Source organism: Panthera leo, chromosome B3 (assembly GCF_018350215.1).
Source record: "Panthera leo isolate Ple1 chromosome B3, P.leo_Ple1_pat1.1, whole genome shotgun sequence".
NCBI classification, from domain to species: domain Eukaryota; kingdom Metazoa; phylum Chordata; class Mammalia; order Carnivora; family Felidae; genus Panthera; species Panthera leo.
In genome coordinates this window covers 5,045,807-5,062,738 of record NC_056684.1, presented here as the reverse complement: position 1 = coordinate 5,062,738, position 16,932 = coordinate 5,045,807, and the positions used below count along the sequence as shown (strand labels likewise).

Genomic DNA, 16,932 nt, shown 5'->3' with positions numbered 1-16,932 from the left:
AGTGTTCTGTTTCACTGATTCAACGAAAGAACGACACAACGAAAAGTGCCAGGAGGATAGCTAGTGGTTACGAGTGTGAACTCCGGAATCAAAGAGCCCAGACTTGAAATCTGGCTCTAGTCCGGCTGTGTGATCTAAGGAAGTTGCTTAATCCTTCCTAGCCTCCATTGTGTCCCCCACACGTAGGGAAAGTAACAGAACCTACCTGTGGGGGAGGGGGGTGGTACCAGGAAGGTTAAATAACGTGTGCAAAAGCACTTAGTCATAGTACCTGGTGCATATGGTACAAATTCAGTACGTTTTCATCAACGGTGGGACTGGGAGCAGCACCAATACTAACAGTGGCGATTCCGTTGGGAAGGAAGGAAAGGGAAGGAAAGGAAAGGGAAGGAAAGGAAAGGAAGGAGGGAGGGAGGGAGGGAGGGAGGGAAGGAGGGAAGGAAGGAAGGAAGGAAAGGGAAGGAAAGGAAAGGAAAGGAAAGGAAAGGAAAGGAAAGGAAAGGAAAGGAAAGGAAAGGAAGGAAAGGAAGGAAAGGAAAGGGAAGGAAAGGAAAGGAAAGGAAAGGAAGGAAAGGAAAGGGAAGGAAAGGAAAGGAAAGGAAAGGAAAGGAAAGGAAAGGAAAGAAAGGAAAGGAAAGGAAAGGAAAGGAAAGGAAAGGAAAGGAAAGGAAAGGAAAGGGAAGGAAAGGGAAGGGAAGGAAAGGAAAGGAAAGGAAAGGAAAGGAAAGGAAGGAGGGAGGGAGGGAGGGAGGGAGGGAGGGAGGGAAGGAGGGAAGGAAGGAAGGAAGGAAGGAAAGGAGAGAGGGAGGGAGGGAAGGAGAGAGGGAGGGAGAGGAGGAGGGAGGAAGGAAGGGAGGGAGGGAGGAAGGGAAGGAGGGAGGGAGGGAGGAAGGAAGGAAGGAAGGAAGGAAGGGAGGGAGGGAGGGAGGAAGGAAGGAAGGAAGGAAAGGAAAGGAAAGGAAGGGAGGGAGGGAGGGAAGGAAGGAAGGAAGGAAGGAAGGAAGGAAAGGAGAGAGGGAGGGAGGGAAGGAGAGAGGGAGGGAGAGGAGGAGGGAGGAAGGAAGGGAGGGAGGGAGGAAGGGAAGGAGGGAGGGAGGGAGGAAGGAAGGAAGGAAGGGAGGGAGGGAGGGAGGAAGGAAGGAAGGAAGGAAGGAAAGGAAAGGAAAGGAAGGGAGGGAGGGAGGGAAGGAAGGAAGGAAGGAAGGAAGGAAGGAAGGAAGGAAAGGAGAGAGGGAGGGAGGGAAGGAGAGAGGGAGGGAGAGGAGGAGGGAGGAAGGAAGGGAGGGAGGGAGGAAGGGAAGGAGGGAGGGAGGGAGGAAGGAAGGAAGGAAGGAAGGGAGGGAGGGAGGGAGGAAGGAAGGAAGGAAGGAAGGAAGGAAAGGAAAGGAAGGGAGGGAGGGAGGGAGGGAAGGAAGGAAGGAAGGAAGGAAGGAAGGAAGGAAGGAAGGAAAGGAGAGAGGGAGGGAGGGAGGAAGGGAGGAGGGAGGGAGGGAGGGAGGGAGGGAGGGAGGGAGGAAGGAAGGAAGGAAGGAAAGGAGAGAGGGAGGGAGGAAAGGAGAGAGGGAGGGAGAGGAGGGAGGAAGGAAGGGAGGGAGGGAGGGAGGGAAGGAGGGAGGGAGGGAGGAAGGGAGGGAGGGAGGAAGGGAAGGAGGGAGGGAGGGAGGAAGGAAGGGAGGGAGGGAGGAAGGGAAGGAGGGAGGGAGGGAGGAAGGAAGGAAGGAAGGAAAGGAAAGGAAGGGAGGGAGGGAAGGAGAGAGGGAGGGAGAGAAGGAGGGAGGAAGGAAGGGAGGGAGGAAGGGAAGGAGGGAGGGAGGAAGGAAGGGAGGGAGGGAGGAAGGAACGGAGGGAGGGAGGGAAGGAGGGGGGGAGAGGGTGAAAGGGACAGAAGGAGTAAGTTTCCTTTTCCATTACATTCAGAAACAAAGGGCAGGGGCACCTGGGTGGCATCCGACTTCGGCTCAGGTCATGATCTCACGGTTTGCGAGTTTAAGCCCCGCGTCAGGCTCTGTGCTGACAGCTCGGAGCCTGGAGCCTGCTTCGGATTCTGTGCCTCCCTCTTTCTCTGCTCCTCCCCCACTTGCTCTCTATCTCTCAAAAATAAATTAAAAACATTAAAAAAAAAAAAAAAGAAACAAACAAGGGGCAGATGTGTCGATGAAATGGTATTAAGTGGTTGAAAAACTTACCACTAAGTAAGCAGATTTTGAGTCCTGCACCAGGCACTTACTGTACGAACCGAGTAACATTACACTAATTACCTAATTTTTCTCGCTTGTCAGTTTTTCTGACCTATAAAGTCAGAGTATTGCATCAAAAGAGCGACAGGGTCTATCCTGGTTCTAAGAATTCTGATTCATCTGCCAGGGCAAGTGGTCCATCTCTGTTCCAAATTAGAGCCGTCCGTTACGGGCAGGAGTGGCTTCCCATAAACGCTTCCCCTTTAATATTCTCTCTGCTTTGTTCTGAGTGACGTTTTAACTTGCAAGCTGGCTCAAACCTTTTAAATGATAGTTCTAACTTCATTAATTCTAAATTAACGCCCCCCAAAACCACTTAGAGACCCAACAGGCACAGACTAGTTGAAAGCCTCTCTTGGGCAATTCCGCGGAGACAAGACGGTGGACGAGAGATCCTAAGAAGACGTAACACAACCTCTAGTTCAACTTCAGGTCCCTGCACTCTTGAGGCCACAGGCATCCTGGCAGGCTCAGCGGACTGCGAGTCACAACCTGTGTGGCCACGTCTGTTCTACTGACCCCCCCCCCCCCGCCCCGACACACACACACACACAAGGACTCCAATCTTTTGGGCCCCACTTGCCTACTCTTTGTCAACCGCCGACCGCCCCCACCCTGCTTTTAATGCCCCAGTACTGGCCTTTCCTGACCAATTTCCAGGGTGGAAATCCTAGTTCAGCGGGGAGCAAGGCTAACCCGAGGAAAGGTTTCCTCGATAGTCAGGGGAGGCCTGGAAGTAGGATTAAAGTAGCAAAAAGACATGTCAGGTGGCCGAGGGAGCGAACAAAGAGGGGAACCAAGCAAGGGTCACACTGACCTGCACATCTGATAGCCCCAGGCAACTAGAAAAAGGCATCCGTCCAGGCTGAGAAAAGGAAAGAATAGGACACTTTGCCTAACTGAACACAGAGCGATTCTGTGTGTCTGTCCGTGTTTAATCTGCAAAAAGACCAAAAGCCTGGGAAAGATGAATCCGGGTTTGAATCCCGACTCTTGTCATTTAACTTCTGTGTGACCTTGGGCACATTACTGTCTAAGTAGAGGTAAAATGGGGACAGTAATACTTATGCCAGAGGGCCGACGGGAGGATTAAGCGAGACAGGGCACACGACGCCTGGCCGGGCACTCGGTGGCCGTGGATCCTCTCCTCTTTCCCACCGCCACCCCGTCGAATCAGGCGCATCACGGCCTGCGGGAGGGTTTCCCCCGCACCCCAACAAACAGGCATGAGAGCAAGCGGCTGCCGCGGGGAAGAGGCCGCAGGAGAAAACGGGCGGAGACAGCGCTTTCTGCAGTCGTGACACCCCCAGGAGGCTGGGGGTAAAAAGACCGAAAAGGGCTCAGGCCTTAGCTAGCTCGCTGCTGTCCAGGCAGCAGAGTCCCATTCCCGGGGAGTTCCCTGAAGCACAGACTGTTGCCTTTGAACAGGGAAACCACTTTGGTGTCTGGCATCATGGGCGGTGTAGAATCTTCCACAGATGTTATCGTGACTCCTGGAAAACGTCCAAAGTAACCATGAACAAGTAAGGCCTCATTTTTAAGTATGAAAACTGGTTGTTTCATAACAGAGGGGCTGATGCTGGCTCCCGATTGTGAAACTGCAGGGAACTGGGACAAAACTCTGGCGGGCTCCACAGCCAAAACAAAAAAATGTGAGAACTTAATTTTTTATTTTTTTATTTTATTTTATAATTTTTTTTTTCCAGAGAGAGAATGTGTGCATATGCGCAAGAGGGGGTGCGGGGGTGGGCACAGAGAAAGAGAGAGAGAATCCCGAGCAGGTTCCACGCTCAGCACAGAGCCCGACACGGGACTTGATCTCAGGACCCTCGGGATCATGACCGGAGCCAAAACCAAGAGTCGGACGCTCAACCGACTGAGCCACCGAACCGCCGCTCCAAAGATGGGAGAACGTGTAAGTTTAGTTAGAGACAGCACTGCTCTACACATGGCGTTTCCCCCCCTCTGTTACGACCTGGGGTCCAAGGGCAGGCTGGAGAGGAGAGGGAGTCAGTCCGACCTGAACTTCACGTGGAGCCAAAGCGCGAGGGAATCCAGGGACGGGGGCCGCGTCCTGGCCCCAGCTCTGCACTACCCCCCCCAGACACCCCCCCCCCCCCAGGCCTGCCTTCTCTCCGGGGATTCCCTCATCGACACACAGCCTGGCTGACCCCAGGACGGGCCCAGGGAAGACTTTCAGTAAATGTGCTTTCATCTAGGCGGCAGAGAATGGGTAGGATCTAACCAGTCTGTCTGGAATTTAAGAAGCTTGACAAAAATAGCTAAAGCTTAGGTCTCGGGCCCCAGGCAGGGTGCCTGCAGGGAGACAGAGGAACGTGGTACCAACAACGTGCCGGAGTGGAATGGGAAGGCCGGGAGGCCCGGCTACCAGAACTTGGCCCGACGGGAGAATGTGCAGCGGGAACCGTGCGCCGTTTATTGAGCAATAACCACGTGCTGGGTGTGGTTCTAGGGACACGCACGCGTTAACTCACTCAATCCTCACGCACGCCAACTTTCTAGGAGGTACCACGGAGCGGCTACGTGGCAGATGAGCGCGCTGAGGCAGGGTCAGGTCTGGGAGCCCGTCTGCGGTCCCGAGGCTAGGCCGGCGGCGCCCCCGGCAGCCAGGTCCCCACGGCCTGACTCCTGGACGCGCCCGTGCTGGGACGCGGCGTGAACGTGAGCACCGCGGTTGCTGTGCCACGCTGGGCGGCAGGCTGTCGAGGCTCGTGGAGGAGCCTTCCCGAAGCCGCTTCTTCAGAGCAAGGGCTCGTGTGGTGTTGAAGGTCTGCGAGGGACCCGCTGTGTTGAGCCCACAGGCGGCTGACAGGACAGGTCTCGCGGGGGGGGGGGGGGGGGGGCGACACCCCACAAACGGAAGCTGGAGCCGGGCCCAGGTGACCATCGAGGTGTTCTCGCGATTCAGACTCACAGTGGATCTGCAGGGCGGGCAGCCAGGCCCGCGAGGATGTGCGCGGGCGGCGTGGACGTCCGGGCCGTTAATGTCACACGACTGCACGAGAGCCGCTGGGGTTCGGACTGTGTGAATCGTGCGTCCAGCTTCTGAGGCTGCCTTGCGGTCCGGCCCACAGGGGGGACGTCTGAGGTATTCATCAGCCGCCCGGTTCACGCCGTCTGGTGGCGTGGAGGCCGGGGAGAGCCCACAGAGAAGACAACGTATGCCTGACCAGTTGGAGCCCAGCCCATAAATTCCAGAACTCTTTTGAAATTTCTGATTATGCGGCCCGAGTCTGGGAAATGTTTGGGTCTCCTCGACTCTAAGAAAACACATTCTCTTTCAAGAATCTGCTAAAACCCAAGCTGAGAGCCACCGTCAGTGACGCAGACTGAAAGCTGAAAGGATTTACAGCTGTCCCGGCTGAAAGAGCAGCCCCCAAGCTTCTAGCACTCTGTAAATATTTGTTGAATGAATAATCTGTATTCTCACTGACTGGCCCAATCACTAACACTGGACTTGAAACTATATGAATAAAAGGAGTATTCCAAAAACATTATTAAAAGACTAAGTGGGAGGGAAACTCTTCGCAACACAGAAGACAACACGTATCTCTAACGGACAAACGACTGCAACCTGACAAGGAAGAGAGAGAGAGAGAGAGAGAGAGAGAGAGAGAGAGAGAGAGAGAGAGAAAGGTTGGCGAACGTGATGGGCAGAAAGCTCCAGGAAGAACGGATGGCCAATAAATATACGAAAAAAATATCAACCTCGGGCCACCAATCGAGAAAGTGCCTATGAAGATACCAGGATCTCACTTAACCGTTCTCCCCAACAGATAGAACCACTGTCCATATCTCATAACGGAACTCAAGCTTGAGGAGATTTTACCTCGACCAGTAACGGACAGAGCTGGGACTTGAACACAGTTCTAACAACAAAGTCTGTGTCTGTTCCGACGTGCTGCCCCCACCCGGAGAGGTGTGTCACAGCTCGGATCCTCTTAAGTCAAGCCAGTTAGCCTGAGACTCAGCTTTCCTCACTGGCAAAATGGGGATCACAAAAGGACCGTCACCCAAGGGTACAGTGAGACGGGATGGGATAACGCATATAAAATGCGAGGCGGTGGGGAGGGGTTGGTGCCGCCGCTTGGCAGATCTTCAACTCTCTGCCGCATTCATTCCACAGACAGTCAGTGAGCTCGTCCCCTGGCCGGGCACCGTTCCAGACTCTGGAAGTCAGACAGTGAACCGAAGTGCCCTGCCCGCACGGAGCTTACGCTCTGATGCGGACTGGTGAGGAGACAGGATATCTGGAAGGTAAAGTATCAGAGACACACGGTATGTTGGGTAGTAAGAAGGAGAAAAGGCTGAGGGGGAGAGAGAGGGGAGGGGGCTGTGACTTTAGGGAGAGGAGGCCTCGTGGATGGGCGGATGCGGATGGGAGGATGGGAGGTGCCACAGCAAAGTGCCCAAAAGACCGGAGACGGAGATGGGAGGGAGGGAGCCATGCCGCTGTGGGGGGAGGAGTGTTCCTGGCAGAGGGATCCTAGAGAGGCTTCAAGGAGCCGAGGAAAAGGTGAGTGTGGCTCGAGAGGGGAGTGCGAGGAAGGAGCTACACAGATGTGCAGGGGGTAAAGGCAGAGAGGCGAGCGGGCCCTTCCAGGCCCTGCTGCACGCAGCCCTTTGGCTCTACACCAAGTGAGGGGAGAAGCCGTCGGAGGGTTCTAGAAAGACAAGTGATACGGTCTGGCTCCAATTTTAAGAATTTTTTTAATGTTTCTTTTTGAGAGACAGAGAGAGAGAGAGAGAGAGAGAGAGAGAGGGAGAGAGAGAGAGAGAGAGAGAGCACGAGCGTGAGCAGGGGAGGGGCAGAGACAGAGGGAGACACAGAATCCGAAGCGGACTCCAGGCTCTGAGCTGTCCGCGTAGAGCCCGATGAGGGGCTCGAACCCGTGAATGGTGAGATCATGACCTGAGCCGAAGTCGGACGCTTAACTGACGGAGCCCCCCAGGCGCCCCGGCCCCTATTTTACACAGGCCACTCAGATGGCAAGGTCGAGAAGAAGTGGAAGGGGACGAGGACGGAAGCCAGGAAGGCAGGCAGGAGGCTCTTTGCAGGCATCCAGGGCAGAGATGACAGTGGCTTAGACCAAAGGTAGTCAGAGTCTGGATATATTTTCCACGTGGAACCAAGAACTCGCCAAAGGCTCAGATGTGGGATGGGACGCGCCAGGAGGAGTTAAGGATGACTCCAAGGCTTTGGCCTAAGGAACTGGAAGAATGGAGTTGCCATTTGCTGGGGCAAGTGTCCAGAACGGAGGCTTCCTGACCACAGGCCCTGCAGAGCAATGAGAGATCCGGGGCGCTCTGGAATCCAGTCAGAGAGACAGAATCAGGAAAGCGCATCGCTCACTGTGTTTCAGGGCGGGACTTCAGTCCCCGGGAGGGAAGCTGATAAAAAACAAGGCACAGGGATATGAGCAGGTTACCATGGGATCCTGGCACCCAGGAACCAGACAAGAGTCCAGTGATCCGAGCTGAGGCACGAGGCCAACATGGTGACTAGAAGCCAAATTACTGAGCGGGAGGCGGCCTCAGTCCCCCTGCCTCAGATGGGGCTGGGTCCTAGAGACGGCGGACAGGCTGGCTAGTCAGGGGGCAGGTGGCCCGGGAGCCTGGGACCGAAGCCAGAACGCAGACAGACCCGACTCCATCGGCACCCACAGCCACATCATCAGGTGACGCTGGGGGAGAACACACTGATTCGAGACCTTGAACATGGGCAGGCCACCAGGCCAATCACTCTGTGAAAGGTCCAGGTGGGCAAAAACCCAAGTCTCTCCAAAAGGAGGTCCCACATTGCATGTGCCTGGGACCCGCACGGGGAGGGGCGAAAGGTAGGTCCCAGGAGGAGAAGGGTTAGGGGTGCCAGTTTTTCAGCAGCCTGCTAAACAGACGCCAGAAGTGTTGTGGGAGCCAGACGGGAGGGGCGGGGTGGGGGGTGGAAGCGACCTCAGGGAGCAAGCGCCCAGACAGAGGGGTGAGGGGGAGGCCGCTCTTGGCCTGCGGCCTGGGAGGCTGGCGCTTACCAGTGCAAGGTTAAGCAGAGATTAGCGTGATTGGCCTGAGCGAGGTCTCTTTCGCCGCGCCTGTTCTCAGAGTCCTCGACGTTGATGAAATTGTTTTCCACACGCTCTCTTTCCTAGCTGGAGGATAAGATATTCCCACCCAAATACAAAGAACTTCTTCTAAAGTTAAAGCAAGGACGGGGACAATCTCCGTAGCGGCTCCTTGTCTGAGGATTTCGTCTGTGTATTTACTTTCACGTTTTCTTATAAAGATACATAGAATCACTTATTCTATGTGATCAGTGATTACAGAGAGCATAATTTCTTCAGCTTGCACTGAAGATGAAATCACACTTCTTTCCCGGAAATGAGAGATTCGTACTTACTATACCGACCAACTAGAAAGGAGTGGCCTTTGCAAAACTTCACACTTGTGAATATGGAAATATCTGTGCAAACTCCTGGGTTTTGCCTTGGGTCACATATCTCTGATACAGATAGTCTATGCACATTTGTATGCCATAAATGAACAGCCATCTCAGTTTTCACAAAAGTTCTCCATATGAAAAAAATAAGTAAATTTACAAAGCAATGTACGAGAGCACTTGCAAAGAACCATGAAGCCCTGATCAAACAGGAGCCAGGCAGCCTCAGTCACTCACAGCCAAGGGACTCGACTGCACCACACCAGCCCCAAGGCCCATGTGATTAACTCTGTGCTTCAGTAAATATGCAAACTACTTTATGTCATGAACTTTGGAGTCATTGTGGAACAGTCAACACGTGGAATGCAGCATGTGCAAAGGCTTAGGATCTCTTACAGTTAAGGCAATGAATATTCAAAGCAAAATAAAAAAAATTGCCAGGTTACATATCTGTGCCAAAAAGCAACAAAGCCACATATATTAATAACCTTACAAATATTTCTACCCTGGCTGAATAATTCCCCCTTGGAAATCTATGATCACAAATACAGATGACTCATACACCAAGGTGTTTATTATTATATTGCTTATAATAAAGAAAAACTGGAATCAACCCGCATGCCCAACATATAGGGGGAGTGGTCGTAAGTCATATATGATGAAATATTTTGCTATTAAAATTATAAAGTATTCTAATAACATAGGGAAATAATGATTACATAATGGCTGAAATGAAAAAAAAACCCAACAGGATATAAACATAGAGAATATTACCTATGTACAAGTTGCATGAAAGGAACTTTTTTTTTTTTTTTTAACGTTTATTTATTTTTGAGAGACAGAGACAGAGCACAAGCGGGGAGAGGCAGAGAGAGAGGGAGACACAGAATATGCAGCAGGCTTCAGGCTCGGACATGGGGCTCAAACTCAGGAACGGCGAGACCCTGACCTGAACAGAAATCGGACACTTAACCAACTGAGCCATTTAGGCACCCCTGCAAATAACTTAAAAAACCACATTAAGGAGAGCCTGGGTGGCTCAGTCGGTTGAGCCTCCGACTTCTGCTCAGGTCATGATCTCATGGTTCATGGGTTCGAGCCCCGTGTCAGGCTCTGTGCTGACAGCTCGGAACCTGGAGCCTGCTTCGGATTCTGTGTCTCCCTCTCTCTCTGCCCCTAACCCACTCACATTCTGTCTCTGTCTCTCTCAAAAATAAATAAACATTAAAGAAAAGAATAATAATAAAAAATAAAAAAACCACATTAAAGTGGTAATTTTTGTTGATGAAATGTTTTCTGTTCCCTTTTAATTTTTACATATTGTCCAAATTGTGTGCAGTGAGCATGTATTACTTTTATAATGAACAACAAAGACTAACAGGCTGTAAATGGATACAATGTATTACTTTTCCTGAATGTAAAAGTTTCAAAATGGAAGCTAAAGAAGAAAAGGAAGCCCAGAATCAATGTTTTTCAGCTGTAGTCCTTGCATCTGTGATCTGTCCATCAAGCTTAGTTAGTTATAAGCTTCTTAAATGGACATTTTCTCAATTACCCTCATAAACCCGATAATACCTCATTCATAACAGGCACTCGATAAATATTAATTAATGAACAAAGTCAGGGCAAGTTACAGCAGCTGTTTACTATAATGGAAAAGTGATTTCAACAGTCAAACACGTATTTTCCTTGCACGGAGGTATGTCTGCACAGGATAAGAAGGCTTGGCTGTGGGGGTTGTAGTCTGGCAAGCAACGGGAACAGAGTTTTGCCGCGTGGAACAGCAGGAACATGAGCGTGGCAGAAGGCACAGCACCCCGTGACCAGCGGTTCTCAAACACGTTTTCTGCCCCCACACGGGACACTCAGTGTTTGGATGAGGGACCCGTGTTCCAACCGGTGTCCCCGGGCCGTGCCCAACCCTGGGGGCGCAGGGCAGCCTTCTGTGGGCACTCTCCACCTCCCGAAACGGGAATGAACAGCAATAACGATACGGTGGGGATAACCCGGACATAGCTCTAATGGCTTTCTAAAAATACGTTTTCCCGACTCAAATTAAACTTGTTAAGTTTTAGCTGTTAGTAAGAACAAGTTAACCTGTGACACATCTCGCAGTGCGGAGAGCCGCCCGGGCCGGCAGCCACCCGAGCAACAGCAACAGTGACAGGGGCACATTCCAGGCTCAGCATCACCCGCTGAGGGAGGTCCTATCACACCCACTCCCACTCCCCCTGCGCAGAAACGGAGAGGAGGCTGAACAGGACTGGCAGGTGGCAGGACTGGAAGTCACACCCATGGTACAGGAGCAGCTCCAGAGGCGAGGAAAGCGGGGCGGGGGCGGGGGGGGGGTGCGTGGGAGGGACAATCCTGAGAGTCAGACTCCCCCACACGGTCCCCGTGCCATCCCCCCTGCACAGCTGAGGAAACTGAGGCGGGGGGGGGCGGGGGGGGGGGATGTTAAATGATCCACCCGAGGCCACACAGCTGGGAAGCAGCAGAGGCCAGATTTGAAAGTCAGAGTCTGGCCTTCCGGCCATCGTACTGTGTAGCCTCTGTATTGCCCTAAAGCCTTTTTTTTTTTAAGTTTTTTTTTTTTTAATGTTTACTTATTTATTTTGAGAGAGAGAGAGCATGGTGCACATGAGTGGGAGAGGGGCAGAGAAAGAGAGAGAGAGAGAGAGAGAGAGAATGAATCCCAAGTAGGCTCCAAGCTGTCAGTACAGAACCCGATGCAGGGCTCGAACCCGTGAGCCATGAGATCATGACCTGAGCAAAAATCAAGAGTCAGATGCTCAGCTGACTGAGCCACCCAGGCAGCCCTGCCCTAAAGCTTGAATTTGTAAACAAACCTCATGTTGGCACGTTTAGTCCTCACTGAGCTTTTCATTGGTTTCATCCGACAGATGGATTCTCAGAAGTTCTCATCTCTTGCAACTTTTCTGGCATGGAAACTTTAAACTACCGGTATATAAGTGCCTTCTAAAGGGGCTATTTGGAGCCCCCGTGCTATGCTTGACCCTCCCGGCCGTGAATAACCGGGAGCATGTGAGAGGCAGAATGAACGTGGCGCTGCTCCAGGCTCCTTGTTCGAGTGCCTGTGGATGCAGATGTTTGTAATACGGTGTGTGGTTCCCAGCCCCGTGCACGGTTTCGGAGACCTCAGTTCCCAACGGCTAGACATTCATGAGTTGTCTACTTTCCTCTTTTTTTTACTTCCTGAGTCCACTATTCAATACGTAGCGTTAGATTAAAAGGAAGGGAAAAGTATTGCCCAAATCTGTATTAAAAATACAGCTACTATATTCTTGGTCACAGTTCCTATTTTGGGGCAGATGCGCATTCCGAAGCTATTAAACAAGCCCCTTTCTGTGTGTCTCACTATTTCCTCAAGCAGAAGAGGCGAACATGCTTTTGGGAGTCAGAAGTCAAAGGTAAACCAGTGAGCAAATCCAACACAGAGATAGTTAAAAAAACAACAACAACAAAAAAATCATGGTTGCAAAATGCATGTAGTTTGAGGTACGGACTCCTAAGCAGAATTTAGGGACCAGGTCAGAAAAGTGCCATTCTCCAAAAAAGAAACTAAGACATAACGTAAAATAGATATTGGTCGTCAGTGAAAATCTTTCCTGGGAATAAAACACGCTAAAATAACGTGTGAATGTCTCCTAACTCTCATGCAGAAGGTCACTGCCCTATCTTGTCATATCTGCCGGTATTGGGATAAAAGGGTATTGTTTCATGGCTGGTAGAGAGCATCTGTACCCAAGAGCAGCACTGGCTAAGGTTTATGACCTTGGGAACAAAATTCCCTCTCACTTTTAACTTTGGAGCCGATGACTGTGCCACAGAAGCCACGGGGCTGTGACGAACGAGCATACATAAGCAGAGGTTGGTGAGTGGCTTGGGAAGGAATCACTTATCTCTACATCTTAGCTCACTCCAGCTCCCAAATCCCTTGGTGTCTCCTCCGTGCCCCCGTCATCTACAGGTAAACATGACTGTCCCTATTTTCCATGTGAACAAGCAGGCTGAGAGAGGTTGAGGACGTGCCCAGGGTCACAGCCCAGCACGCAGGCCCCTCCCGCCACCGGAGCCTTCTCCTGGGGAGCACCCAGTGGAGGCAGAGGCCGGAGGGCGGCCCATTCACGCCTCATGTCGCTGCCAAAGCTCCAGGGGGCAAAAGAACCGATGAGGGACCCTCAGGAACTACGAGGCGCTGGGGGCTGAAGGCAGACACAGACAGACTGTCTAAAGAAGGACAGGCGGTACAAGGGGCAGCTTCGAGGCTTCTGTGGACACCCCCTCATCTGTGACTCAAGACCTCACCCTACGTGGACCGCTCACGGCCGAGGCCAGGCAGCCTGCCTGGGGGGAGGGGCAGTGGCCCCGTGCAGGCCACCAACCCTCAGGACACAAAGCTGGTTTCCTGCACCTCATACAGAACGTGTTCTATTTCCGCCCCCGTAGCAGGTACTTAAGAAATACGTGCTGAACTTATTTACCATTTATCGGCCTGTCAGTTAACGAGAAGTGAAAAGGAAGAGTAGTGAACGCCTCTCTTGGAGGGGAGCGGGGACAGGAGAACACAAAGCCGTCCCGGGTGGGTCTATTTGTTTATTTTGAGGGAGAGAGATCAAGCAGGGGAGGGGCAGTGAGAGAGGGAGAAGGAGAGAGAACCCCAAGCAGGCTCCATGCTGTCAGCACAGAACCCGACCCGGGGATCGAACCCACAAACCACGAGATCACAACCTGAGCCGAAATCAAGAGTGGGACGCTTACGGGACTGGACCACCAGGCGCCCCCGCAAGCATCGTCTTGTGAAACGCGTGTGCCTCTGAGACTCAGGGGAGGCTGAGTTTGTTTTGGTATGCAATTTAATCAGAATGCTTTTCTTACAATCCAAGTAAGCACTTTAGCCAGGACACAGAAATCTGACTGGCTGCTGAAGGGAAGGAGGGCGGGAGGATGGTTCTGAAGCTGGGCTGGGAAGGGGAGGGGAAGAGGAAGCCTGGGCTGGGCTGGGCTGGGCTGGGCTGGGCTGGGCTGAGACTGGGGCCCAGAGCTCAGCGTGAGGACACTCCCACCACCCCGGCAGCCACCAGCCATAGGGCTGTGTGGCCAAGAAACTGGATTCTGAATGTTATTTCATCTTCATTAATTTAAAGGTAAAGAGCCACCTCCGGCGAGTGACCACCATACCTGGAGAGCGTGGGCCCTGGGGGTGTGGGGAGAGGAAGTAAGAAGAGGTCTGAACAAAAAGAGTAGAAAGCGGTAAGGACAAACTTCCTCCTTCAAAAGTGTCCCTAAGCACTACTTGTGTCAATGACCGATGGGAGCTTTGGACACCAGTTTCCAAAGCCCTTCTGCTTTCATTCTGCATTCATCGAATCCTTGTACCAACTCTTACCAAGTGACTGTCATTACCATCACAGGGTTCAGGGAATTGTATGATGTGCCTAGGGGGACTCGGGGACGGCGGTCTGCAGCCCCTCCAGAGCTTTCAAGGTGGCATCGAGGAACCTCAGCTCTTCCCTTCGGAACGAAGGATTACGAGATGTTCACCTGCCCGTCCCGCCCTCCGCTATCTGCGAGGAGACTCAGAGAGCATCAATCCGTCTTGTTTCACCACCTAGCTTCTCACCTGCTTGGAGTTCAGCTCCGGAGGCTGGCAGAGTCCCTCGTGCCACGGGTTGGGCAGGCAGAGCTCAGTGCTCCATGCAAACCCGCTTCTGCCCCCCTGGGTCCTCTCAGGCCCTCACAGCCTTCAGTGTGGACAAGAGCCAGCAGAGCTGAGAGCTGAGTCTGGCTGTAGGAAGTGAAGGTGTTTCAGATGCTACATGCTGACGCCTATACCCTACTTATGATATTACTCTGAAATCCCAAGAAGCGGCTCTCGAGGTCTGGAATTCAAATACGTGGACAGGACTGGATTTTCTACATGAGGACACAGGAGGATTCAAAAGCTGCTACAAGACTGCTAAAGGGAGCGAAGCAAAGGTTTCAAATAACTCCCTGTCTGCCTGTCCAAACGAATACCAAGTTACTGAAACACTGTCCACAATTTCCTTTGGATACGTTTTACAGATTCAGAAAACCAGCCATAGGAAGTTGAGGCAACCATTTTTTTTTTTTATATTTAATACAAGCTTATAAATAAGTATAAATCATCTCAGGCCAACAGCTCTTCACATGGGATCAAGATACATGCAAATATGACTGTTTAATATGATTGAAATCTTCCCTAATGGAAGTGTTTTAAGAAAGTGAACCTGGGGCACCTAGGTGGCTCAGTCGGTTGAGCGTCCGACTTCAGCTCAGGTCATGATCTCACGGTTCGGGGGTTCGAGCCCTGCAATGGGCTCTGTGCTGACAGCTCAGAGCCTGGAGCCTGCCTCGGATTCTGTGTCTCCCTCTCTCTCTGCCCCTCACCCGCTCACGCTCTGTCCCTCTTGCTCTCTCTCAAAAGTAAATAAACATTAAAAAACAGAAAAGCAAAAACTTCTAGAAAAATGAGGAGATGAGCCCCCAGACAACAATAGCCCCAAAGGGTTTTGTGAAGATTAAATTATCTAGACAGAGTTTAATGAAGTGTATGGTCCACAGCATATCCTCAATAAATGCTGGCTATTATCAACAGTATTTTTGGACTAAGATTACTACTAATGTTTTCCATTTGTTGGAATTTGATAATAGTATCTTTTGCCAGTCATTTTTTTTTTTTTTTTTGTAAAGAATCTTATAAAAATTAGAAAAGAAACCCTTAAAAATGGAACTAGGAGCCAAAGAGGGTTTAAGTTCTGGTCTTCTCCCACACTTACTGTGCACATTCTGGGCCTCATTATACGCTCTCACATGGGCAGCAGGCCTCAAGAAAATCACCAGCGCGGACCTGGCCTTCCACATCTTTCCTGCCACGCGGCACAGCTTTCTCCCTTTGGCTACCAGATCGTTCCCTAAATTAGCTAGAACTTACAGACCCTCAGTTATCAACAAGATGACGCAATTTTGTTAAAATGTAGTGATCAGGAACGTAAAAAGCGCCATGAGTTTTCAGTGATACAATTTGAAAGGACGAGGCAGGTTGCATGGAGGCTGGGAGAGGCTGTAACTACGCCCGGATAGCCAGCCCTCTCTCTGCAGCTGCCTGACAATCGGGCCACACACCAGCAGGTGCCTTAGCTGTGAGGCAGGCTAGGCTGGCTCAAGGCTGAAGAATGGCTGGCTCTCCCCTAACCCGGAGACACATCCCGAGCCTTCAGAGATGCCACCTCCTTCTCTCTGCCCTCAGTGTACAGACGCCAGGCCCCGCCTGGAGCTGTAACTCTAGCCAGCCCCCCACCCCCTGACTGATGGCCCACCCCTCGCTGAGGATCACAGAAGGCAGCCTGAGAAGCTAGGTTTGCTTTACTCATCTGATAAGTTTCTGTCCTCTGCAAAAGGGCCCAATGGGTTAAAGGAGAAGAATGTGCTTTTAGATCTTCCATTAGGACAGAAAATTGGTCTGTCACCAATATTAAAATAGTACTGTGGTTACCAAACTAATGTAGTGAAGGTCAAGTAAAATAATGGATGTGAAAACATTTGGTAAACTCCAAAGTGATCTATAAACATAAAAGGGAGAGGACTGTGTCTACATAAATAATTATAAGCAACTTAACTTGAATCAAAATCTGTGCTTCTGTACCGCATTTATGGATTGGGAGACTCGTTATTATTGAGACGTCACTTCCCCCCTCCCCCCAACCTGATATACAGATCACATGCAATCCCGTCTAAAATCCCAGCAGGCTTTCTTTGTAGAAATCGACACACTGACTCTGCAGTTGTGTGGATAAAAGAACTACAATAAACCACACAACATTAAAAAAAAAAAAAAAAAAAAAAAAAAAGACCACCCTTGTAGGAGTCTCACTACCTGATTCCAAGCCTGCCTGTAAAGGTAAGGCTTTCAATCCAGACAATGTGTGGTATGGGGGTGCCTGGGTGGCTCAGTCGGTTAAGCGTCCGACTTTGGCTCAGGTCATGATCTCACGGTTTGGGAGTTCGAGCCCCGCGTCGGGCTCTGTGCTGACGGCTTAGAGCCTGGAGCCTCCTCGGATTCTGTGTCTCCCCCTCTCTCTGGCCCTCCCCCACTCATGCTCAGTCTCTCTCTCAAAAATAAAAACATTAAAAAAAAACAAAAAGTGTGGTATGAGGATCCCACTTATATACAGAATCTTAAAAAGGGGAATGAGGGGA

At 51.4% G+C, this 16,932-nt stretch overlaps 1 protein-coding gene across 10 annotated transcripts in view; it reads right to left on the bottom strand.

The window, feature by feature from the left end:
* Positions 1-16,932, bottom strand: part of CRTC3 (CREB regulated transcription coactivator 3) — a 106,124-nt gene that overhangs the window by 71,484 nt on the left and 17,708 nt on the right. The gene's annotated exons all lie outside the window — the stretch shown is intronic.